The 25,237-nt window shown below is 45.5% G+C and overlaps 3 non-coding genes and 2 pseudogenes across 3 annotated transcripts; all 5 read right to left on the bottom strand.

Annotated features, from left to right (window-relative positions):
- Window positions 1-1,171: 1,171 nt before the first annotated feature.
- On the bottom strand, window positions 1,172-1,362 carry LOC142686028 (U2 spliceosomal RNA). Its single transcript, XR_012855414.1, has one exon. It is a non-coding gene; the product is annotated as a U2 spliceosomal RNA (small nuclear RNA).
- Window positions 1,363-2,669: 1,307 nt separating this feature from the next.
- On the bottom strand, window positions 2,670-2,860 carry LOC142686016 (U2 spliceosomal RNA). Its single transcript, XR_012855403.1, has one exon. It is a non-coding gene; the product is annotated as a U2 spliceosomal RNA (small nuclear RNA).
- A 7,974-nt stretch (window positions 2,861-10,834) lies between these two features.
- Window positions 10,835-11,005, bottom strand: LOC142685981 (U2 spliceosomal RNA; annotated as a pseudogene).
- A 6,384-nt stretch (window positions 11,006-17,389) lies between these two features.
- On the bottom strand, window positions 17,390-17,560 carry LOC142685947 (U2 spliceosomal RNA; annotated as a pseudogene).
- Window positions 17,561-24,869: 7,309 nt separating this feature from the next.
- LOC142686004 (U2 spliceosomal RNA) lies at window positions 24,870-25,060 on the bottom strand. Its single transcript, XR_012855392.1, has one exon. It is a non-coding gene; the product is annotated as a U2 spliceosomal RNA (small nuclear RNA).
- Between the last annotated feature and the right edge of the window lie 177 nt (window positions 25,061-25,237).

Raw genomic sequence — 25,237 nt, 5'->3', positions numbered from 1 at the left:
AGGAAGCTACACAGGATTTGCTTCTTTTGCTTGCACCACAATGCAGTGCTGAAAGAGGAGGAATCGACATAAAAACGCCTTCTTGGCAACGCCCAAATGCCCTCCTGCCGTGCAAATACTGGCAGCAGCAGCAGCAGCAGCAGCAGCAGCAGCAGTAAGTGCATGCCCACAGCCACCCCTTGTTCCTTCACAACTTGTATTAGCTTTAATCCAGTCCAGTGCTGCCTGCTGAGCAGCACTGACCAACACTGCCTGGGCCCAGGCTTTTATCTCTGAGGCCCCATTATGATGTCAGAAAGCTGGCTCTGGAATCCTGAGGGCTCCACTATGACACGTGCAAAGTTCCGTCTGAACTTTATATAAGACGGTGAGGCTCAGTCAGTCACTCAGTGTTGCCTGAGAGGGCAACACTGCAACAGCCGGCCGCCAGGCTGTCTTTTTTTTGCACATTTATTTGCCTCCAGGAGGCCACAAGAGGGAGACAAGGGACTGCAAAATGGAAAATAGGCATCCACCAACTTTACAGACAACTTCTCCTTGCTCCTACAACCTCCATCCTTGCACAGTTTGTTATTCTTCTAGGTAACATAGTAACAAATCCAAATTGCTGCTCTCTTTGTAGGCAAGCAAGGCTTTGTTGCAACTGCAATTCTTACTTCTTCTTGAAATGTAGGGACGACAGTACATTCCATCACATCCATCTAGTGTACACAGGTAGGTCCATTGTGGCGGGCAGGCGAGCGGGCGGGCTGCTTTATTGGCTGTTTGCTGTTCCCCTACTCCACTCCACTATTTGACTGTGGTGCTGCATCAATCAATCAATCAATCAATCAATCAATCAATCAATCAATCAATCAATCAATCAATCAATCAGTGGCTGGCTCAGGTGCAGCTCTTTAACTTACCTAAAAGGGAGGGCGGAGAGAAGACAAGGAAGGTGAATGAGCTGTTCCAATGTGAAATGCCGGAAACACAGAAACACAGACGACACACAACAAGAGGTGGCAATCTATTCATTAATTGCATTTAATCAATGAGCTCATTATCACTCATGCATTGTCCAACAGGTGTTGAAATAATGGGATTAAAAGGGGAGATCCCATCAGAAAGACAAAAACAATAGCAAACACAAATAGCACTTTTAGAATCTGATTTTAGTAAACACATAAGGGAAGGGTGCACCGGTCCTGGAAATACTGCAATACCAGGTCAATGCGTGGAGTGGACAGAGCAAGCTCTATTTCCATCTCCCTGTTCTAAAAATCCATTTAATATATGGTCCCCAGATAGGGGACGTATCAGATATTAAACTGATAAGAACAGATACTACACTTGATCTTAGCCAAAAGGCCGAGAAGCGATAACCCGAATGGGCCTGGCGTTGACCGAGCCTGCCTAATACTGCTGTTCACCCCTTGCAGCGATTCAGCCTACTCCTAGGCAATTCCATGGGGCCCTGCAGGCTCACACACATTTACAGCTACTAAGCGGGAGGTGAATAAAGGCCGGAGAGGAAGCTACACAGGATTTGCTTCTTTTGCTTGCACCACAATGCAGTGCTGAAAGAGGAGGAATCGACATAAAAACGCCTTCTTGGCAACGCCCAAATGCCCTCCTGCCGTGCAAATACTGGCAGCAGCAGCAGCAGCAGCAGCAGTAAGTGCATGCCCACAGCCACCCCTTGTTCCTTCACAACTTGTATTAGCTTTAATCCAGTCCAGTGCTGCCTGCTGAGCAGCACTGACCAACACTGCCTGGGCCCAGGCTTTTATCTCTGAGGCCCCATTATGATGTCAGAAAGCTGGCTCTGGAATCCTGAGGGCTCCACTATGACACGTGCAAAGTTCCGTCTGAACTTTATATAAGACGGTGAGGCTCAGTCAGTCACTCAGTGTTGCCTGAGAGGGCAACACTGCAACAGCCGGCCGCCAGGCTGTCTTTTTTTTGCACATTTATTTGCCTCCAGGAGGCCACAAGAGGGAGACAAGGGACTGCAAAATGGAAAATAGGCATCCACCAACTTTACAGACAACTTCTCCTTGCTCCTACAACCTCCATCCTTGCACAGTTTGTTATTCTTCTAGGTAACATAGTAACAAATCCAAATTGCTGCTCTCTTTGTAGGCAAGCAAGGCTTTGTTGCAACTGCAATTCTTACTTCTTCTTGAAATGTAGGGACGACAGTACATTCCATCACATCCATCTAGTGTACACAGGTAGGTCCATTGTGGCGGGCAGGCGAGCGGGCGGGCTGCTTTATTGGCTGTTTGCTGTTCCCCTACTCCACTCCACTATTTGACTGTGGTGCTGCATCAATCAATCAATCAATCAATCAATCAATCAATCAATCAATCAATCAATCAATCAATCAGTGGCTGGCTCAGGTGCAGCTCTTTAACTTACCTAAAAGGGAGGGCGGAGAGAAGACAAGGAAGGTGAATGAGCTGTTCCAATGTGAAATGCCGGAAACACAGAAACACAGACGACACACAACAAGAGGTGGCAATCTATTCATTAATTGCATTTAATCAATGAGCTCATTATCACTCATGCATTGTCCAACAGGTGTTGAAATAATGGGATTAAAAGGGGAGATCCCATCAGAAAGACAAAAACAATAGCAAACACAAATAGCACTTTTGGAATCTGATTTTAGTAAACACATAAGGGAAGGGTGCACCGGTCCTGGAAATACTGCAATACCAGGTCAATGCGTGGAGTGGACAGAGCAAGCTCTATTTCCATCTCCCTGTTCTAAAAATCCATTTAATATATGGTCCCCAGATAGGGGACGTATCAGATATTAAACTGATAAGAACAGATACTACACTTGATCTTAGCCAAAAGGCCGAGAAGCGATAACCCGAATGGGCCTGGCGTTGACCGAGCCTGCCTAATACTGCTGTTCACCCCTTGCAGCGATTCAGCCTACTCCTAGGCAATTCCATGGGGCCCTGCAGGCTCACACACATTTACAGCTACTAAGCGGGAGGTGAATAAAGGCCGGAGAGGAAGCTACACAGGATTTGCTTCTTTTGCTTGCACCACAATGCAGTGCTGAAAGAGGAGGAATCGACATAAAAACGCCTTCTTGGCAACGCCCAAATGCCCTCCTGCCGTGCAAATACTGGCAGCAGCAGCAGCAGCAGCAGCAGCAGTAAGTGCATGCCCACAGCCACCCCTTGTTCCTTCACAACTTGTATTAGCTTTAATCCAGTCCAGTGCTGCCTGCTGAGCAGCACTGACCAACACTGCCTGGGCCCAGGCTTTTATCTCTGAGGCCCCATTATGATGTCAGAAAGCTGGCTCTGGAATCCTGAGGGCTCCACTATGACACGTGCAAAGTTCCGTCTGAACTTTATATAAGACGGTGAGGCTCAGTCAGTCACTCAGTGTTGCCTGAGAGGGCAACACTGCAACAGCCGGCCGCCAGGCTGTCTTTTTTTTGCACATTTATTTGCCTCCAGGAGGCCACAAGAGGGAGACAAGGGACTGCAAAATGGAAAATAGGCATCCACCAACTTTACAGACAACTTCTCCTTGCTCCTACAACCTCCATCCTTGCACAGTTTGTTATTCTTCTAGGTAACATAGTAACAAATCCAAATTGCTGCTCTCTTTGTAGGCAAGCAAGGCTTTGTTGCAACTGCAATTCTTACTTCTTCTTGAAATGTAGGGACGACAGTACATGACCTTCCTAAGTAAAGTCGTGTGTTAATGAACCTTCCCTTACCCATCTTATCCCTCCACCCCCACCTTTAGGAAAGACACGTGACACCGAGGTTGGATGTGAAATGGCCACAGCAGCCGTTTATTAATTTCACAGTTTTATCAAAACAATTTAAATCCGAAACATTCGGATAACTATTTAGGAATCCACCAGAGAATTCCTCCTAATAATTCACTTGACCCAACATGGGTCAGAATCGTACATAACAATTTAACGTTAACATTAACCCGAGCAGAGGAAGTCCTTGAAGCCCCTTCAGATGTTCCTTTTTAAGAACACACCGAATTAGCCATCTGCAAACCACCAATTACCTCCAGCCGTAAACCAGCTCGGAAGCACCGTTCACCTCTGCAGATGGCTCCAACCACTAGAAGTCCACTTCAAGGGGATAACACCCGATGAAGCCCTCAAGTGATATACCGACCACTAGAAGTCCACTTCAAGGGGATAACACCCGATGAAGCCCTCAAGTGATATACCGACCACTAGAAGTCCACTTCAAAGGGATAACACCCGATGAAGCCTTCAAGTGATATACCTTCTACCAGAAGACCACTTCAAAGGGATAACACCCGATGAAGTCTTCAACCATGTACCTTTTTTGGGGGACGCATACCCCCGATGCGACCCCCCCACCATTTTGTACTGACTGGCCTCAAGGACTCCCCCCGCCAGCTGCCATGACAACAGAACCTACTCCGGGAAAAAAGGAAAAACATGTTAAATAAGCACACAAAACAAAGACAACACTCATAAACGGACGTACATAAAGCCCCACAGGGGTAACAAACAAAGGGCGGGAGGGTGGGAGCTTGTCTCTCCCTGTGTTACTCCTCCCGCTGCTTCCGGCTCAATGCCGCAAACAGCGGGAAGCTCAGCAACGGCCCCCTGACTCCTCCTTGTCCCTCCTCCACCTCCTCCTAACTCTCCCTCCAACTCTCCCTTACCTATTAACCCTTTCCCTACCAGTGAGGTCATGGAGGCTTCCCCTTAAGCCCTGCAGGCTGCGTCCAGCCTCTTCTTGACCTTCCTAAGTAAAGTCGTGTGTTAATGAACCTTCCCTTACCCATCTTATCCCTCCACCCCCACCTTTAGGAAAGACACGTGACACCGAGGTTGGATGTGAAATGGCCACAGCAGCCGTTTATTAATTTCACAGTTTTATCAAAACAATTTAAATCCGAAACATTCGGATAACTATTTAGGAATCCACCAGAGAATTCCTCCTAATAATTCACTTGACCCAACATGGGTCAGAATCGTACATAACAATTTAACGTTAACATTAACCCGAGCAGAGGAAGTCCTTGAAGCCCCTTCAGATGTTCCTTTTTAAGAACACACCGAATTAGCCATCTGCAAACCACCAATTACCTCCAGCCGTAAACCAGCTCGGAAGCACCGTTCACCTCTGCAGATGGCTCCAACCACTAGAAGTCCACTTCAAGGGGATAACACCCGATGAAGCCCTCAAGTGATATACCGACCACTAGAAGTCCACTTCAAGGGGATAACACCCGATGAAGCCCTCAAGTGATATACCGACCACTAGAAGTCCACTTCAAAGGGATAACACCCGATGAAGCCTTCAAGTGATATACCTTCTACCAGAAGACCACTTCAAAGGGATAACACCCGATGAAGTCTTCAACCATGTACCTTTTTTGGGGGACGCATACCCCCGATGCGACCCCCCCACCATTTTGTACTGACTGGCCTCAAGGACTCCCCCCGCCACAGCGAAACAGGCCTTGACCACCTTAAGCCTGTGAGTTCCGCCACACCACCACCGCCCTTTCTATTCCTTCTGCTATCGCCAAGCTCCAAAGATCAATGCCAACCTCGGTCAGATGAACCCCATCACCCCTCCAGAAGTTCCCCACTCCTGACTCCAAATCCCTGTGCCGCACACAAATGCCCCCGATTTTTGCTACGAAACGGGACACCGCCCGATTAACTTTTAATGCGAGCCTTATTGACTCTTTCACTGACCTAGCCAACCGCCAATGTTTCCTCGGGACTATGTCCGACCACACTATCACCAACTTGGGATAAGAAACCCACAAACCCAACATATCGTGTTTGATATCCCGCACCAACTCACGCAAGGGGCAGACTCCCAAGTCATCCCCACCCACGTGCAACACTAAGACCTCCGGAACCCTATCAAGCCGGGCCTATGTCTGGAATTCTGCCAACCCCCTGCTCCATGACATACCTCTAAATCCCAGCCAATGCACAACCGCATCCTGTCGCGGAATGCGCAACTGGCGACCGTCCGGGCCCGTACGAATGACCCAGTGCACGTACGAATGACCCAGCAACCACACCAAACACGGAGGCGAATCTGAAATGGAAAACAATTAGACACTGCCATACAAAACATTTTTTAAGCGTTAACCACAACCTCATAACAAATGGAGCGGACATAGGACTTAACTCAGTTGGACTCCCAACGACCAATGCGCCGCACCCCTTCATCATCCAACCCCCAGCGCCCCGCTGCAGTTGCTGCGCCAATCCTGAAGGAATGAGATGAATATGAGCCCGCCGCGACACCAACCGCCGTCAGACATTCCTTAAATACATCTCCAAACTGAAACCTGGACAAAACGACCCGTCCACATGGCGTAACAAAGGCAAATCTGGAGACCCCGCTTGCGGCTTAAAAAACCCCGCATGCACTCTACTGGGCACATAACCGACCCCGGGAGGGCGAACAAAACTATCAGCTTACCCTTCCCTACTTGGCTAAGCAAAGCAAACGACACAGGCCTTCTACTATCCGCCTCCCCTCTACCTCGGCCCAACCCCTTCAAAGCCTGTAGCACCAAAAATTCCTTAGATACATCTTGAAAGCCTCGTAACTTGAAACCAAACGCCACCGCAGATATGAACCGGTTCACCTTTGCCACTGAAAACCCCGCCTCCCAGGCGTCCCCTAACCAGTACAAAAGTGCCACCAACCTGTCTCTATCCGTATTGACGTCACCCAACTCTCTTACCCACTCCTCCCACTGCCTCCAACAAGCAGAATAAGCACTCCACGTCGTGCGCGCCAAAGACCTTTGTATCAGTTGTTCTACGGGACCGAGACCAGATCCCAAAGATGTTCCGGACAAGCCAAACCGAGACGTTCCACTCCCAGTGCCAATTGCCGAAACCGGTCCCACTGCGAGCGAGAAAGAGCATCAGAGATGCAATTCCGTACCCCCGGCACATGCACCGCCACCACCCACGCGTTCAACGACAAACATACCAACACTAAATGTCGCAACAATTGAACTACAGGAGGAGGGAACGCCGTGATGTTATTAATGGCCAGCACCACCCCCATGTTGTCGCAGTAAAAAACAAAACGAACCTTCTTATCCCTGACCCTGTCCCCCCAAATGGTTGCCGCCACCACGATGGGGAACAGCTCGAGCAGGGCCAGATTCCGCGTGAGTCCGCTGGACACCCAACTAGCCGGCAATTGACCTGCGCACCACGGACCTCCCCCGTAAGCTCCAAAACCGCCCGCCCCAGCCGCATCCGTAAAATTATTCAAATCACTCGCACTCCCGCCGTTGCCGCTGCCAACCGTCTACCAAACACCCTCCCCATTGGCCTAATCCGGCAGGCGAAATTCAACTTCCCCAGCAGCGACTGAAGCTCCCGCAGCGTCATTTTCTTCAGTCTACAAGCCCGCCGTACCTCCAGCCTCAAAGCACCCAGCTTATCCGCAGGGAGACGACACTCCATTGCCACCGAATCTATTTCAATTCCCAAAAAACAAATCGTCGCTACTGGGCCCTCCGTTTTTTCTGGCGCCAAAGGGATCCCAAAATCCCTCGCAACCTTCTGTAGTGCATAAAGCAAATTACCGCAAACCGGCGAACCCCCCGGGCCAACGCACAAGAAATCATCTAAGTAATGGATCAACGAGTCGACCCCGGATACTCCCCTCGCTACCCACTCCACGAAGCTACTAAACGCCTCGAAGTACGCACAAGAAAGGGAACGCCCCATCGGAAGGCACCGATCCACATAAAAGGCCCCATTCCAAAGACAGCCCCAACAGCCGTTGGCTTTCTGGATGAACTGGCAACAACCTGAACGCCGCCTCGATTTCGGTTTTTGCTAGCAGCGCGCCCGGGCCCGCAGCCCGCACCAACCCCACCGCCTCATCGAGTGAGGTATAGGCTACGGAGCACAACTCGTGATCTATCCCGTCGTTTACCGACGAACCCTTGGGATACGATAAGTGTTGAATTAAACGAAATTTTACGGGCTCACGCTTAGGAACAATACCCAACGGGGACACAACTAAATCTTTTACTGGCGACTCAACAAAAGGCCCTGACATGCGACCCAACGAAACTTCTTTTAACAATTTGTCCGACACGACCTTGGCATGCGAGTAAGCCGATTTTAAATTCCTCCGCGTAACCGGAACCTCATAAGGAGGCGGGGAATAACGAAACCAACACGAAAACCCTCGTAAAGCAACTTAGCCGCCGCCCTGTCCGGATACTCATTTAGATAAGGGGCCATCTTTTCCACCCTCACCGGTGACACCCCCTTGACCAGCCGCGGAGGACTGGTTCCCTGACCTCCTTTTCCGCATACATTTCGCCGCCCCGTGTGATGCACCATTACACTCCGAACACACGTGCTTGAACTTGCACGTGGCCCCGAACTTGCACTGGCCTTCATTAAATTGCCAGCAAAACCCTGCCTTTCCCCCGCCGCCTTGTCCAACCTGACTAGACTGGCCTCCTTGGCCGGCGCTCCCGGGGAAGGACTGCCTAACCGGAGCCGTAACCCGTAACCAGAGAGCAATATCCTTCTGGTCCCACCGAATCGCCGGCCGAACCGCTTTTCGCTGACGGAATTGCTCGTCGTATCGCAGCCACGCCTGGCCCCCATACGCCCTATGAGCCTCCCCAATAGCATCAAAATAACAAAACAACGCCGAACAATTTTTCGGCGCCTTTTCCCCTATCACACTGGCTAATATGGCGAACGCCTGCGACCAATTAACGAACGTCTGCGGGATAAGCCTATACCGCCGCCGTTCCTCCTCGTCCTTTTTACTCTCGTCCCGCTTGCTCTTATCCAAATTAAATTTAGCGAGCGGCAAGAGAGAAAAAATCTCTACATATTCGTCCTTCCAGATCCGCTCACGCACCTCCTGCTTTAAATGCGCCCCCAACGGACCTTCGAAACACACATACACCTCCCCACGAGCGCGATCATCCATACGCACCCGATCGCCATCTTTTTGCGCCTCGGTCTGTACCGACACCGCGACCGCCTCTCTAACCGCCGTTACGGGCCGCGCTTGTAACAATCCCCCTTCCCTGGGACCCTCCCAAACTACCGCCGGGGACACTTCCGTGACTACCGGCGCCACCGCCCTATCTAGGCGCCCGACCAGCTCTCTCAAGCAACCCACTAAGTCTGCCAAACCCGCGCCATCGCGCCCGCCCGCGCCACTACCGGCCACCGATGCGACGCTAGCAGCCCCCCCGCCGATACCCGACATAAAAATCGCTGGATATGACAATGATGGAGTTATACACTCACCGGGCTGCACAGGCGCTGTGTTCCCGTCAGCCGGACCATCCTGACCTCGACGATACACGTCCAGTTCACCTTCCTCCAGCTCTTCTCTCGCCGACGACTGTCCATCCAAACGACATCTTCGGAACGGGGATGAGGACGCGCTGACCGATGGGCCGGCAACCTGCCGCCCGACCGCCGGGACCCAGACTTCCGACCGGACCTGTTGCCTCGACGTCGCTGCAGATCTAGACGTCCGTCTCGCTGATCCTGAAGAAGCCTGCCCCCTGGCCGGAACATCACCAGGCGGGGCGGCCGTACCTTGTCCTCCGAATCTTCCATCCGATGGGGGAGGGGTGACAGGGAGCCCGGCCTGCGACTCCCTGCTTACCGCCGGACCCCGTCGCGGCTTGGGATTCCTGCCAGGACGCAGGGCCTGGGAAGGGGCGGTCCTCCCAGCTGCCTGGCCTGCAGCGTCCGAGATCGGGCTCCCTCTGCGACGCCGTGTCCGCGGGACTGCCTCAGGACTGAGGCGCTCTGGAGGTCGGGACCGCCGGGAGGGCCGGGTCGACCCGGCCTGAGTCGCCGTCACCCCCGGCAACGCTCTCAGCCTGCTCCGAGCAGGAGCGGTTGTTGCCGACTCCCCCCCCGCCGCCATAGTAATGCTAGTAAGGGGGCCGGGGGAGGGGAGCCTGTCCCCTGCAACAGACCCCGAACGCCGGGCCCGGCGTGGCGAAACGGCGTCCGGGATCCTAGTTAATGCAGCCACGGTCTCCTCAAGCCATCCGGGACCGTGGTGCACATCAGCGGCACGCAGCCGCTCTAATAATACGGCCTCCGACATTGTTATAAGCGCGGGCAACGGGGAGCTTGTCTCTCCCTGTGTTACTCCTCCCGCTGCTTCCGGCTCAATGCCGCAAACAGCGGGAAGCTCAGCAACGGCCCCCTGACTCCTCCTTGTCCCTCCTCCACCTCCTCCTAACTCTCCCTCCAACTCTCCCTTACCTATTAACCCTTTCCCTACCAGTGAGGTCATGGAGGCTTCCCCTTAAGCCCTGCAGGCTGCGTCCAGCCTCTTCTTTCCATCACATCCATCTAGTGTACACAGGTAGGTCCATTGTGGCGGGCAGGCGAGCGGGCGGGCTGCTTTATTGGCTGTTTGCTGTTCCCCTACTCCACTCCACTATTTGACTGTGGTGCTGCATCAATCAATCAATCAATCAATCAATCAATCAATCAATCAATCAATCAATCAATCAGTGGCTGGCTCAGGTGCAGCTCTTTAACTTACCTAAAAGGGAGGGCGGAGAGAAGACAAGGAAGGTGAATGAGCTGTTCCAATGTGAAATGCCGGAAACACAGAAACACAGACGACACACAACAAGAGGTGGCAATCTATTCATTAATTGCATTTAATCAATGAGCTCATTATCACTCATGCATTGTCCAACAGGTGTTGAAATAATGGGATTAAAAGGGGAGATCCCATCAGAAAGACAAAAACAATAGCAAACACAAATAGCACTTTTAGAATCTGATTTTAGTAAACACATAAGGGAAGGGTGCACCGGTCCTGGAAATACTGCAATACCAGGTCAATGCGTGGAGTGGACAGAGCAAGCTCTATTTCCATCTCCCTGTTCTAAAAATCCATTTAATATATGGTCCCCAGATAGGGGACGTATCAGATATTAAACTGATAAGAACAGATTTTTTTTTTTTTTTTTTTTTTTTTTTTTTTTTTTTTTTTTTTTTTTCTTTCTCTACTCAGATTTGAAATCTTAAAACGCAAAACATAGGTTGAAAGTCTTAGATTTCATCAAAACCATCATTGTAGTATGAATATATAATTTTCATGATCTTATCCATTTTTTAATTGTTATTATTACTTTTTTTCTCTTTTTTTTAATATGTTTTGTTTTCTGTTTTTTTTAAATTATATTTTAACTTTTTTTTTTTTTTTTTTTTTTACAGGTATAACAAAGAAGAAAACAATACAAGATTACACATCACAAGGTAAGTACATTCCACATTTCTGGTTTCCAAATCTCATTTGCTCTCACAGTACCTAGTAATAATTTATCTCTCCAGAAATATACATACAGATAGCTTAAACATAGTTTAAGACAGTTTTCAACAGATAGCTGATCTCTTTTAAATAATACAATATTTCTTGCTTTCCATAAAGCCATCTTAACACATGTAAATATTAACCATACGACTTTAAAATCCTCTTTACCAATGCCCAATCCATAAAAGATCATATTAAAATCAAAATGATCAATTTTGCTCAAATATTTAACTAAGATGCTAACTTTCCTCCAAATCTTTTGTGCAAATGAGCAATTCCAAAAAATATGCGTTGGCGTTTCACTTCCGCTACATCTTACTCTTGGGCATCTTTCATGTCTTACCAAACCTCTTCTATGCTGAAATTCTCTTGTAGGTAAGCAATCCTTCAACATACACCACAACAGGTCCTTATGTTCGTTAGACAAGTAAAACAGGTTAACATTGATCCAAATACCTTGTACAATTCTTACAGAGAAACCTGTTACAGAACTCATAATTTTCCTCTCATCTAAGATCTTTAACACTTTTCTATGATTAGTAATAATACTTAAGTCAGATTTTAACAACTCAAACTCCCTTAAAATTTTCTCTAAAATAATATAATGTTCTGGTGGTAAAAACTTATATGGTCTGTTTAAGTCAATTTCTAACCACTTGTATTTCCTTATATAAAACCCAAGATTATAAATAAGAAAAGTTTTTATCTTTGAACTGGGCCCCAATAAAGTGCTTGTACAATAGGCCAAATATTTAATATACAAAAAAGACCTAATATCGGGGAAGCCTTTCCCTCCTTTATTCTTAGGTTTATACAACTCCTCCCTTTTGACTCTTTCCATATTTGATTTCCATAGGAAATAAAAACAGATTTTAATAAGTTTTTTCATGATATTATTTGGGGGGATAAAAACAGCAGATATGTACAAAATCATGGGGAGTAAAACCTGTTTTATGATCAAAATTTTACCTTCAAGAGTCAAAGTTCGCAAATTCCAAAAGGAAATCTTTTTCCTTACCCTTTCCAGCAAGGATTCCCAATTTTTTATATTCCCACAAGATTCTGAAAAATAGATACCTAAAATCTTCATGTCATGCATTTTAAGCAACTTACAATCAGGTTCAAGGGTAAATTTCCCAATTGTTAAAACACCGGTTTTATCTAAATTCACTTTGAAACCTGATGCTCCACAGAACCAATCCACTGTTCTTAAAACCCTATTAAAACTTCTAAGATCACGCACCAAAACTGTCACGTCATCCATATATGCAATAACTTTAACTTGTTCATTTTTACAGCCCGGGATAAAAAAACCGTTAATTACTTTATCTTTCCTAAAGGCCTCTAAGAGGGGTTCAATTGCACATATAAATAAGATAGGTGACAGAGGGCAGCCCTGTTTCACCCCACATCGAATATGAACTTTATCAGATAAGGAACCATTAACTGAAATTTTACTAAAACCTCCATTGTATAAGATTTTAATACGATTAATAAAACCCTCTGAACATCCTAATTTGCTTAAAACTGTGAATAAGAAATCGTGTGAAACTCGATCATAAGCTTTTTCAAAATCAAAGGAGATCAAAGCTAAATCCTGATTGCGGTCCTTGCTGTCCCAAATAATATCCCGTAGCAAAACCAAAGAATCGACAATTTTTCTTTTTGGCACAGCGCATGTCTGGTCAACCCCAATTATTGATGCTATCACTTTTTTTAAACGATTCCCTAACAATTTTGCATACATTTTATAATCGGTGTTCAGTAGCGTAATTGGCCTCCAATTCTTGATTAATTTTTTATCACCTTTTTTAAAAATTAAAACAATAAGACCCTCCAACCAGGACTCCGGGATTATTAATGAAGATTCAATTTGAGAAAAAACTTTGAACACATCCTCACCTATTACATCCCAAAATTTTTTATAGAATTCTATTGGTAGACCATCCATACCAGGGGTTTTTAAATTCTGAAAACTATTAATCGTATCTAATATTTCATTTTTAGTAAATTCCTCCTCTAGAAACATCATCTCATCAGTGCTAAGCTTTTTATCTAACAACCCCATAAAATGTTCCTTTAAAGAGGCATCAAGCACCTTTTCGGAAAATAATTCCTCATAAAAATTTTTTGCTTTTAATAATTTTTCTTCACGGTTTGTTTCCCCTTCTAGACACTCAATAAAATCTTTTTTCCCGTTAATTTTTTTAAAAAAGAAATGAGAGCATTTCTCATCCTTTTCAAGGATTCTTACACGAGAGTTGAAAATAATCTCTTTCCCTTTTTCTTTTAATAAATTTTTTATCTGACTTTTTACATCCTCAATTTGATCATCCATTTCTATACCATTGTTTCTAAATAGGTAAAAACACTGGAGCCTAGAACTAAGATCAATGTATAGTTTCTTTTTTGCATAGGCTATCTTCTTCCCATATTTAACAAAGAAGGTTTTAAAACCCCTCTTCATGAAATCCCACCACTCCAATACATTATTAAACTCGCCCTTTTTTTGTTTTAGTTTATCATAAAACTTACAGAATTCTTCTTTAACCTTACTTCCTTCCAAGAGGGACACATTAAGTTTCCAGTGTGATGGCACCTTACCTTCTGAAACCTCATAATTTAGTGTACATTCAATTAACTTGTGATCTGAAAAACAACTGTCAAAGGATTTAAAAGAAGAACACATCAAATCACTAGATACAAAAATATAATCTAGTCTAGATGAGCATCCACGATTACTCCAAGTAAGCTCATACTCTTTCCTTTTTCCACCTAGTTCCCAGGTATCTTTAAGGTTACAGGCAGAAAGAATATTTTTCAAAACAGATACTGATCCTTCTTTTTTTTTACAGATTTGGCAGTTAAAATCACCACCAATGATGATGGGATCTGAACCAACAATAAACAACTGTAGTAACTCAAAAAGGTGAATTCTCAATTTTTTTTCTGTATTTGCATATATGCAAAAACACTTGATTTTTTTGCTATCTTTTAAAACCTCCACCATAAGTATGCGCCCTGGGTATATTTCTTCATGCCTAACAATTTCCCAATCTTTAGAACATAAAAAACCTATCCCGTCACTTTTGAATTCGTTTCCACCTGAAAAACAAGATTTACCTTTCCATATACCTTGTAGATACTTATAACATAATCTCTTTTCTAAATTACATTCCTGTAAGAAAACAAAGTCATAATTTTCATTATTAAAAAAATCATAAATGGCTGTACGTTTATATTGGTTATTAAACCCCTGAACATTCAGGGAGGCAGCCCTGATCATCTTTTAACCAAGATGCCAGGGCTTTCTCCCCCGCCCTCATCGATAAATGGTGGAGAAGTATCAATCTTCAGATCTTCAGCTCCAGATGAGTCAGAGGGAGAAATATCTCCAAGAAGATCATAAACCTTGCTTTTCTTCCCACTTTGGTCAGTCTCTTCATCACTCACTTTCTCTTCTTCTCTAGTATATCTTTTTAAACTTTTTGTTGCCACCTCCATCTCCTCCTGAGCACCAGACGAACCTGCTTGCCCAGGGGGTGAAAGGGGAGTCTCCAACACCACAGTTAATTCCTCTTTTTTCTTCTCCTTTTTCTCTTTTGATATTTTTTTCTCTTTTTCTACCACTGAAGCCTCCACACCTGAGGATTTTGTTTTCCCCTGGGAGCTCTTTTTATCCTTCTTTTTTTCCTCTTTTTTTTCCTTGCCCTTATTCTGTACCACAGAACCTATAGGAGCCTGCGCCTCTTCTGGAGGCACGAAGTCCTCATCTGACAAAATTTCCTCCACTCTTTTTTTAGGACAATCTGTTTCCTGATGAACGGAATCATGGCATTTCATGCAACGCTTACAGGCCATGTCAGCATGTCCATATTTGCGACATCTACGACAGTATTGGGGCATCCCCGTAAAAAAAAGATAACCCCTACTCCTGTTGATGAAAATAATAGGGGGTGGTCTCAGAACACCCCCCTCAGCAGTCGGATCTTTTTTAAAGACCACACTGTAGATCCTTTTCCCATTCCATGCACCGAAATTAGTAATCCCATGTTTCTTAAGGGTCACCTTCTCACAAAAGTTGTACAAAAAAGATGTGACTTCCATATCAGAAATAAATGGGTTGTACATTTGCACTGTCAGCAGTTTATATTGATATTGAAACAAAGGAAGGACCTTTACTCCCTCCAACATAGCATGTCCTCTATTTCGCTCATAGAGAGCATACGCTGCTTCACAAATCCCACAAGAGTTCAAAGTAACATCGTGAATTCCACGGGAGTTAAACGATTGAACACAAAAATAATCCCCATCCTTGATCTTCAGGATAGGACCAAACACATTGGAATAAAGAAACCCCAGTTCTTTTACCTGGCGGTATTGCGGCGAGATGACAAAACGAATCGTGTCCTTCAAAGGAGTATCATCCGCAAAGAAGTCCTGGAAATTATCCGATCTTCCTTCCATCGTTCCAAATGAAAAATATACTCACAGCCCAGAAATCCAAGCTCGATCGCCTCCTGATCCAAATCGATAATCCAGAATCCCACGTCCAAAGAATTTCTCCCTCCACAAAAAGAATCCGGATCCTCCTAAGGAAAAGGCACTACAGCTTTCAGCCACCCCTCAATAGCAGCAGTTCGGTCCGAAAACCGAAAAGGCCGAGCAGGTAGGTTTCCACTGTAGGAACCTTGCCTAATGGTTTCAAACCCACTACAGATCTGAGCCAAAAGGCCGAGAAGCGATAACCCGAATGGGCCTGGCGTTGACCGAGCCTGCCTAATACTGCTGTTCACCCCTTGCAGCGATTCAGCCTACTCCTAGGCAATTCCATGGGGCCCTGCAGGCTCACACACATTTACAGCTACTAAGCGGGAGGTGAATAAAGGCCGGAGAGGAAGCTACACAGGATTTGCTTCTTTTGCTTGCACCACAATGCAGTGCTGTAAGAGGAGGAATCGACATAAAAACGCCTTCTTGGCAACGCCCAAATGCCCTCCTGCCGTGCAAATACTGGCAGCAGCAGCAGCAGCAGCAGCAGTAAGTGCATGCCCACAGCCACCCCTTGTTCCTTCACAACTTGTATTAGCTTTAATCCAGTCCAGTGCTGCCTGCTGAGCAGCACTGACCAACACTGCCTGGGCCCAGGCTTTTATCTCTGAGGCCCCATTATGATGTCAGAAAGCTGGCTCTGGAATCCTGAGGGCTCCACTATGACACGTGCAAAGTTCCGTCTGAACTTTATATAAGACGGTGAGGCTCAGTCAGTCACTCAGTGTTGCCTGAGAGGGCAACACTGCAACAGCCGGCCGCCAGGCTGTCTTTTTTTTGCACATTTATTTGCCTCCAGGAGGCCACAAGAGGGAGACAAGGGACTGCAAAATGGAAAATAGGCATCCACCAACTTTACAGACAACTTCTCCTTGCTCCTACAACCTCCATCCTTGCACAGTTTGTTATTCTTCTAGGTAACATAGTAACAAATCCAAATTGCTGCTCTCTTTGTAGGCAAGCAAGGCTTTGTTGCAACTGCAATTCTTACTTCTTCTTGAAATGTAGGGACGACAGTACATTCCATCACATCCATCTAGTGTACACAGGTAGGTCCATTGTGGCGGGCAGGCGAGCGGGCGGGCTGCTTTATTGGCTGTTTGCTGTTCCCCTACTCCACTCCACTATTTGACTGTGGTGCTGCATCAATCAATCAATCAATCAATCAATCAATCAATCAATCAATCAATCAGTGGCTGGCTCAGGTGCAGCTCTTTAACTTACCTAAAAGGGAGGGCGGAGAGAAGACAAGGAAGGTGAATGAGCTGTTCCAATGTGAAATGCCGGAAACACAGAAACACAGACGACACACAACAAGAGGTGGCAATCTATTCATTAATTGCATTTAATCAATGAGCTCATTATCACTCATGCATTGTCCAACAGGTGTTGAAATAATGGGATTAAAAGGGGAGATCCCATCAGAAAGACAAAAACAATAGCAAACACAAATAGCACTTTTGGAATCTGATTTTAGTAAACACATAAGGGAAGGGTGCACCGGTCCTGGAAATACTGCAATACCAGGTCAATGCGTGGAGTGGACAGAGCAAGCTCTATTTCCATCTCCCTGTTCTAAAAATCCATTTAATATATGGTCCCCAGATAGGGGACGTATCAGATATTAAACTGATAAGAACAGATAAGGTTTCAACAAAGATTTTATTGATTCACAAGTTCGTCATACAATAAAATACAATATGTACATTAATATAAAACTGTTTTCCATAATTGTACATTCCAAGCACTATTTGCATCTCTTGTACCATAGTTTTTCCTGTCCCTTAAAAAATATATGTACATTTCACTAAAAGCAAGTTTAATACATTCGTCCACAGAAATAAAATCACGTTTAAAAAGTAAAATATTTCTGACTTTCCAAATGGCGTTTTTAAGACAATTTATCATACTCCAACAAACCATGTACTGTTTAAAAGTTGGGCAATTAAATAGTCCGTAAATTATATATTCGTATGTTAGATCTTTTAATCCACAAGTCCATTTTAAAAGCACGCCGACTTTCCTCCAGACTTCTTGTGCGTAAGGACAGTTCCAAAATAAATGTAGCACAGATTCATCATTCACACAAGAGTCTCTTGGGCATTTTGCCCTTGCCACCAGGCCTCTCCTGTGCTGAAAGTCTCTTGTTGGGAGGCACTGGTGGACCATCATCCAGGCAAGGTCTATATGTCCATTTGCGAGAAATTTCCCAAAGACGTTCCGCCATACTTGTCTAGACCTCGTCTGGGAATAGTTTGCCACAGGGATAACCTCCTCATTCCCCCTTAGAATTGCAGACAGTTTCCTCTGGTCCTTTAAAACGTCGCTTTCTTGGTCCTTTAAATGAAATGTTCGTATAGTCTTTTCTAAAATCACATAATGCTTTGGGGGGCATAAAAGAACAGGGGAATTCAACGGAGGCATACACCATTTTTTAAAAACCATACCGGCAGCGTACTTTAAAAAACAACTAAAAACGCCATTGGAATTAAAACATTTAAAACAGAAGCAGAAAAATTTTACATAAAAGAAAATATGCAAATTAGGGACATCTTTTCCACCATTCAACTTGCTTTTGTACATATGATCTCTTTTTAATCTTTCCATCTTTGAACCCCATAAAAACATAAATATAATTCTGGTTAGTTTTTTTATCAAAACATCCGATGGAGGGAAAACCATTCCCACATATAACATTAGCGGCAGTAAGATCATTTTTATTATTAGTACCTTGCCCTCCATCGTCAATTCTCTAAGGTTCCAGAAAGAGATCTTTTTTTCCATTTTGCATAAAATCTCATCCCAATTGTCAATCCCATCATTTGTTTCTTTGAAAATGATACCAAGAATTTTTATTTTATCTTGTTTTATGCTAATTTCCGGAGTCTGGGAGGCGTCCCAAGCTCCAACGCTCAGACATTCACTTTTTGCAACGTTTAATTTAAAACCTGAAGCCTGGCTAAAAAACTCTGTGCACCTTAAGGTTCTTTTGAGCGAAGCAGGGTCTGTACATGCTACTGTCACATCATCCATATAGCTCAACACTTTTACCTGGTTGCCACCTCCTCCAGGGATAGGAACCCCTCTGATGACTTTGTCCTTGCGTATCTGACACAATAGGGGCTCCATTGCACATATAAATAAAATCGGGGAGAGCGGACACCCCTGCTTCACTCCAGATTTTAAAACCACATTTTCGGTTAAAAACCCATTAATAGAAATTTGGCTAAAACAAGACTTATATAGAACCTTAATACGACTTAAAATCATCTCAGGGATTGACATTTTCTTTAAAACATTAAAAAGGTACAAATGTGAAACTCTGTCAAAAGCCTTCTCAAAATCTAGCGCTAGGAGGGCTAAACCTTGACTCCGGTCTCTTGAATACCATATGACATCACGGATTATATTTAAAGTCTCAGTAATACTTCTCCCAGGAACCCCACAAACCTGGTCCGGATGTATAATTTTGCTGATCACTATTTTTAACCGGTTTGCAATTATCTTGGCCATTACTTTGTATTCCATATTTAGGAGGGTGATAGGTCTCCAGTTCCCCAGCAGAGTCCGATCTCCTTTTTTAAAAATCAAAGACACTACCCCCCTCCTCCATGAAACCGGCAACATATTTACAGTAAAAGCATCTTTAAATAACACAAAAAGGTCGTCCTTTAAAATGTCCCAAAACGTTAGATAAAATTCGATGGGAAGTCCATCTGAACCAGGAGCTTTCCCATAAGAAAAACTTTTAAAAACAGTAAAAAGTTCTTCTAAGTTGATATCACGTGATAAAACCTCCTGGTCTAAAACATCTAACTTAAGATCAAGGACATTAAGAGCATCTGTTAAAAAGGACATATCAATACACTTTTCATTAAAAAGGAGCTGGTAAAAATCATGAGCAGACTTTAAAATACCTTCCCTAGAGGTTTGACCCTCCAAGTTTAAAATCACATCTCTTTTATCCATAACTTTTTTGAAGAAAAATCTGGAACATTTTTCTCCTTCCTCCAGATGTTGAACTCGGGATCTGAAAATAATTTGTTTACCTCTTTGCTCTAAACATTTCTTAATTTCTGCTTTCATACTTTCAATATCTTCTTTCACATCTATCCCCAGCTCCTTGAATTTAAAAAGTGTTTGCAACCTTGTGTTAAAATTATAAAACCATTGCTTCTTTTCTTTTGCTTTCCTCTTACCTGCTTTAATAAAAAATAACTTAATTTTTGTTTTTATTTCTTCCCACCAGGTCAGCATTGGTATGTCGGGGTTTTTCTGCTGCTGCCAACACTGGTAGGATTGGCCAAATTCCAGCTGAGTCAGAGGATCCTCCAGCAGGTGCGTGCTCAACCTCCAGAGGCCCTTATTTACCTTCAGTTCACCACTAAACTCTATCTTAGCCTGCAAGAGTTTGTGGTCAGAAAATATATTAGATATTAAAACAAATTTCACTGGGTTAAAATCCTCTGATAAAAATATAAAATCGATCCTAGAAGCCACTCTCCCATTGGACCATGTGTGGCCTAGGTCTGCCGGCAAGAGCAACTTCCAGGCATCCCTCAGCTTAAAATCGCATAAAAAATTCTTAAGCAGGTAAGAGGTCTTATCTAGTTTGCGGAGAGGGTCACCCCCCTGCCGGCATTCTCCTTCACATATACAATTGAAATCTCCTCCTACTAATAAGGGGGATGACCCAACACAAAACAATGGTAAAATTTGCATTAACTCCGCCCTCTCCTGCTTATCAGGAGAGGCATATACATTTAAAATATGAAACATAAAACCATTAAAATTCAGGTGGACTACTATTGCTCTGCCAGGTAAAATCTCAGTCACAGAATGTATAATAGTAGAAAAGCCACGGCAGAGCAGTCCTACCCCAGCAGATCTATTTTCATTGGAGCCGGACCACACGGAAGGACCCAGCTTCCAATCTTTTTTAATGTCCGAATAGTCTATTGCGTGTTGAAATCCACACTCCTGTAACAAGCAGAAATCAAAGTCCTCAGTCTCTAGGAAGGAAAACAAAGCAGCCCTACGAGCGGGGCTCTTTAATAGTCTCACGTTCAGTGAGACGACATTGACGAGAGGCATTACACATATTATGGTGGCGGATCGTCCATGCTCGAGCCACAACTAAACTCCTGGATGTCTAGCCCACCAAAGATCTCCTGCTCAGGAGACCCAGGCGACTGGATGTTCTGGGGGTTGGAAGCAGACAACTGATAGGTCACCGGCCCCAACCACAAATCGTCATCGGCCAAGCAGATATCCGGGGAGTCAAGTTCCACTCCCCTCCGCCACTTCCTTACTGGTTCATTCTCCCTCTCATCGCTGTCATCTCCTCCCCGCTCACTGGAGGCTGCTCTCTTCTCACCCTCTGGAATGCTTGACTCCATCTCCTCCACGATGTTTTGGTGGTCCTCAGAGCGGTCGTCAAGGGTCTTCAGCGAAGTCTCCTTCCTAGGCTGGCTCTTCTCACGTTGGGACTTTGAGGTCATTTGCATAGCTCCTCCCTCTGGTGTTGAAAGGGATTTCTGCTCGGACTTGCGGCTGGTATTTGGGGTCGTCATTGCAGGGCTCTCCACTGAAGTTATGGAGACCCTCTGCTCTGACCCACTGATGGCAACACCACGGGACTTACAAGCAGAGGCCTGACCAGGAACTGTGTCAGGCTCCTGCTCTGTCCCAACCGCACTCCTGCTACAGGAGGCGCCCTTGACCTTCATCGCCTTGTCTACTGATAGAGATTCAGCAGACATTGGCTCCGGTCTTGAAATCACAGTCTCTTGTCTGGCGCCCTGGGTCATCATCACCCGATCCTCAGCAGACGCTACTGAAGATCGCTTTGGCTCTGACCCAGGTGTGGATTTCACAAAACTCTTCACCGTGTCAGCGTAGGTACGATTCCTGGCTCTGCTGGGGCAATCCCTGAACATGTGGCCCTTGCCCCCACATAAATTGCACAGTCTCTCTTTGGGGCAACTCTTCATTTGATGTCCGTATTGGCCACAATTATTGCACCTATCCAACTTCTCATCTTTGCAGGAAACCTGGGTATGTCCAAAGCGTCCACACTGCCGGCAATATGTGGGCATACCCGGGTAAAATATATAACCTCTGCTTTTCCCAATAACTACGGTAGAGGGTGGGTGCTGCATGCCTCCGATTCCCTCTGGGTCTTTTTTTAAGCGGACCAAAAATTTTCGCTTGCCTCCCCAAAATCCAACAGCATTATTAATTTTGTTCATAAATTTTACGTCATCACAATATCTCTGAAGGTAAGTGGTTATATCATCAGTCTCTACATGGGGATTGTAGAGATAGACTACCAGAGGGATCTCATCATAGGCAAAAAGTAATACGAACTCTAGTCCATCAAACTTTTCATCATACATTAGTTCGTTTACCTTCTTTACGACGTTCTGGCAGCACCCGAGATCCTGGAAGGTGATGGTGTGGGTTCCTTTGGCTTCGTTGTCCTGGAAGCAAAAAATATCCCTGTGATGTAGTCCAAGCGAACCCAAAAGCACTTCTCTGGCGATAAATTCCAAGTTCTTCTTTGGTCTGTGTCTTTCCTCCACTTCAATACGAATAGTATTCTTCATCCGGGCCTCACCCGATGCGTACGAAATCCTGGCTGGCATCTCTCCCGTCTGGCAGGAAACAGGCCGATTGCCTGGGGATCCCTTCCCGTTGCTCCCGGACTAGGCCCTTCTCCCAATAGCGACAGGGGGGTGAAGTCTGGGCTATGAACCCAGACGATCCCCCCAGGCCGAGAGAAAGGGTACCGGAAGCACCTCCTGACAAGTCTCCTGGATAAATCCAATTGATCTTAGCCAAAAGGCCGAGAAGCGATAACCCGAATGGGCCTGGCGTTGACCGAGCCTGCCTAATACTGCTGTTCACCCCTTGCAGCGATTCAGCCTACTCCTAGGCAATTCCATGGGGCCCTGCAGGCTCACACACATTTACAGCTACTAAGCGGGAGGTGAATAAAGGCCGGAGAGGAAGCTACACAGGATTTGCTTCTTTTGCTTGCACCACAATGCAGTGCTGAAAGAGGAGGAATCGACATAAAAACGCCTTCTTGGCAACGCCCAAATGCCCTCCTGCCGTGCAAATACTGGCAGCAGCAGCAGCAGCAGCAGCAGCAGCAGCAGTAAGTGCATGCCCACAGCCACCCCTTGTTCCTTCACAACTTGTATTAGCTTTAATCCAGTCCAGTGCTGCCTGCTGAGCAGCACTGACCAACACTGCCTGGGCCCAGGCTTTTATCTCTGAGGCCCCATTATGATGTCAGAAAGCTGGCTCTGGAATCCTGAGGGCTCCACTATGACACGTGCAAAGTTCCGTCTGAACTTTATATAAGACGGTGAGGCTCAGTCAGTCACTCAGTGTTGCCTGAGAGGGCAACACTGCAACAGCCGGCCGCCAGGCTGTCTTTTTTTTGCACATTTATTTGCCTCCAGGAGGCCACAAGAGGGAGACAAGGGACTGCAAAATGGAAAATAGGCATCCACCAACTTTACAGACAACTTCTCCTTGCTCCTACAACCTCCATCCTTGCACAGTTTGTTATTCTTCTAGGTAACATAGTAACAAATCCAAATTGCTGCTCTCTTTGTAGGCAAGCAAGGCTTTGTTGCAACTGCAATTCTTACTTCTTCTTGAAATGTAGGGACGACAGTACATTCCATCACATCCATCTAGTGTACACAGGTAGGTCCATTGTGGCGGGCAGGCGAGCGGGCGGGCTGCTTTATTGGCTGTTTGCTGTTCCCCTACTCCACTCCACTATTTGACTGTGGTGCTGCATCAATCAATCAATCAATCAATCAATCAATCAATCAATCAATCAATCAATCAGTGGCTGGCTCAGGTGCAGCTCTTTAACTTACCTAAAAGGGAGGGCGGAGAGAAGACAAGGAAGGTGAATGAGCTGTTCCAATGTGAAATGCCGGAAACACAGAAACACAGACGACACACAACAAGAGGTGGCAATCTATTCATTAATTGCATTTAATCAATGAGCTCATTATCACTCATGAGCAGCACTGACCAACACTGCCTGGGCCCAGGCTTTTATCTCTGAGGCCCCATTATGATGTCAGAAAGCTGGCTCTGGAATCCTGAGGGCTCCACTATGACACGTGCAAAGTTCCGTCTGAACTTTATATAAGACGGTGAGGCTCAGTCAGTCACTCAGTGTTGCCTGAGAGGGCAACACTGCAACAGCCGGCCGCCAGGCTGTCTTTTTTTTGCACATTTATTTGCCTCCAGGAGGCCACAAGAGGGAGACAAGGGACTGCAAAATGGAAAATAGGCATCCACCAACTTTACAGACAACTTCTCCTTGCTCCTACAACCTCCATCCTTGCACAGTTTGTTATTCTTCTAGGTAACATAGTAACAAATCCAAATTGCTGCTCTCTTTGTAGGCAAGCAAGGCTTTGTTGCAACTGCAATTCTTACTTCTTCTTGAAATGTAGGGACGACAGTACATTCCATCACATCCATCTAGTGTACACAGGTAGGTCCATTGTGGCGGGCAGGCGAGCGGGCGGGCTGCTTTATTGGCTGTTTGCTGTTCCCCTACTCCACTCCACTATTTGACTGTGGTGCTGCATCAATCAATCAATCAATCAATCAATCAATCAATCAATCAATCAGTGGCTGGCTCAGGTGCAGCTCTTTAACTTACCTAAAAGGGAGGGCGGAGAGAAGACAAGGAAGGTGAATGAGCTGTTCCAATGTGAAATGCCGGAAACACAGAAACACAGACGACACACAACAAGAGGTGGCAATCTATTCATTAATTGCATTTAATCAATGAGCTCATTATCACTCATGCATTGTCCAACAGGTGTTGAAATAATGGGATTAAAAGGGGAGATCCCATCAGAAAGACAAAAACAATAGCAAACACAAATAGCACTTTTGGAATCTGATTTTAGTAAACACATAAGGGAAGGGTGCACCGGTCCTGGAAATACTGCAATACCAGGTCAATGCGTGGAGTGGACAGAGCAAGCTCTATTTCCATCTCCCTGTTCTAAAAATCCATTTAATATATGGTCCCCAGATAGGGGACGTATCAGATATTAAACTGATAAGAACAGATACTACACTTGATCTTAGCCAAAAGGCCGAGAAGCGATAACCCGAATGGGCCTGGCGTTGACCGAGCCTGCCTAATACTGCTGTTCACCCCTTGCAGCGATTCAGCCTACTCCAAGGCAATTCAATGGGGCCCTGCAGGCTCACACACATTTACAGCTACTAAGCGGGAGGTGAATAAAGGCCGGAGAGGAAGCTACACAGGATTTGCTTCTTTT

Source organism: Rhinoderma darwinii, assembly GCF_050947455.1.
Source record: "Rhinoderma darwinii isolate aRhiDar2 chromosome 5 unlocalized genomic scaffold, aRhiDar2.hap1 SUPER_5_unloc_16, whole genome shotgun sequence".
Taxonomy (NCBI): Eukaryota; Metazoa; Chordata; class Amphibia; order Anura; family Rhinodermatidae; genus Rhinoderma; species Rhinoderma darwinii.
The sequence above is the reverse complement of the archived record's forward strand: the minus strand, read 5'-3'. Positions and strand labels throughout refer to the sequence as shown.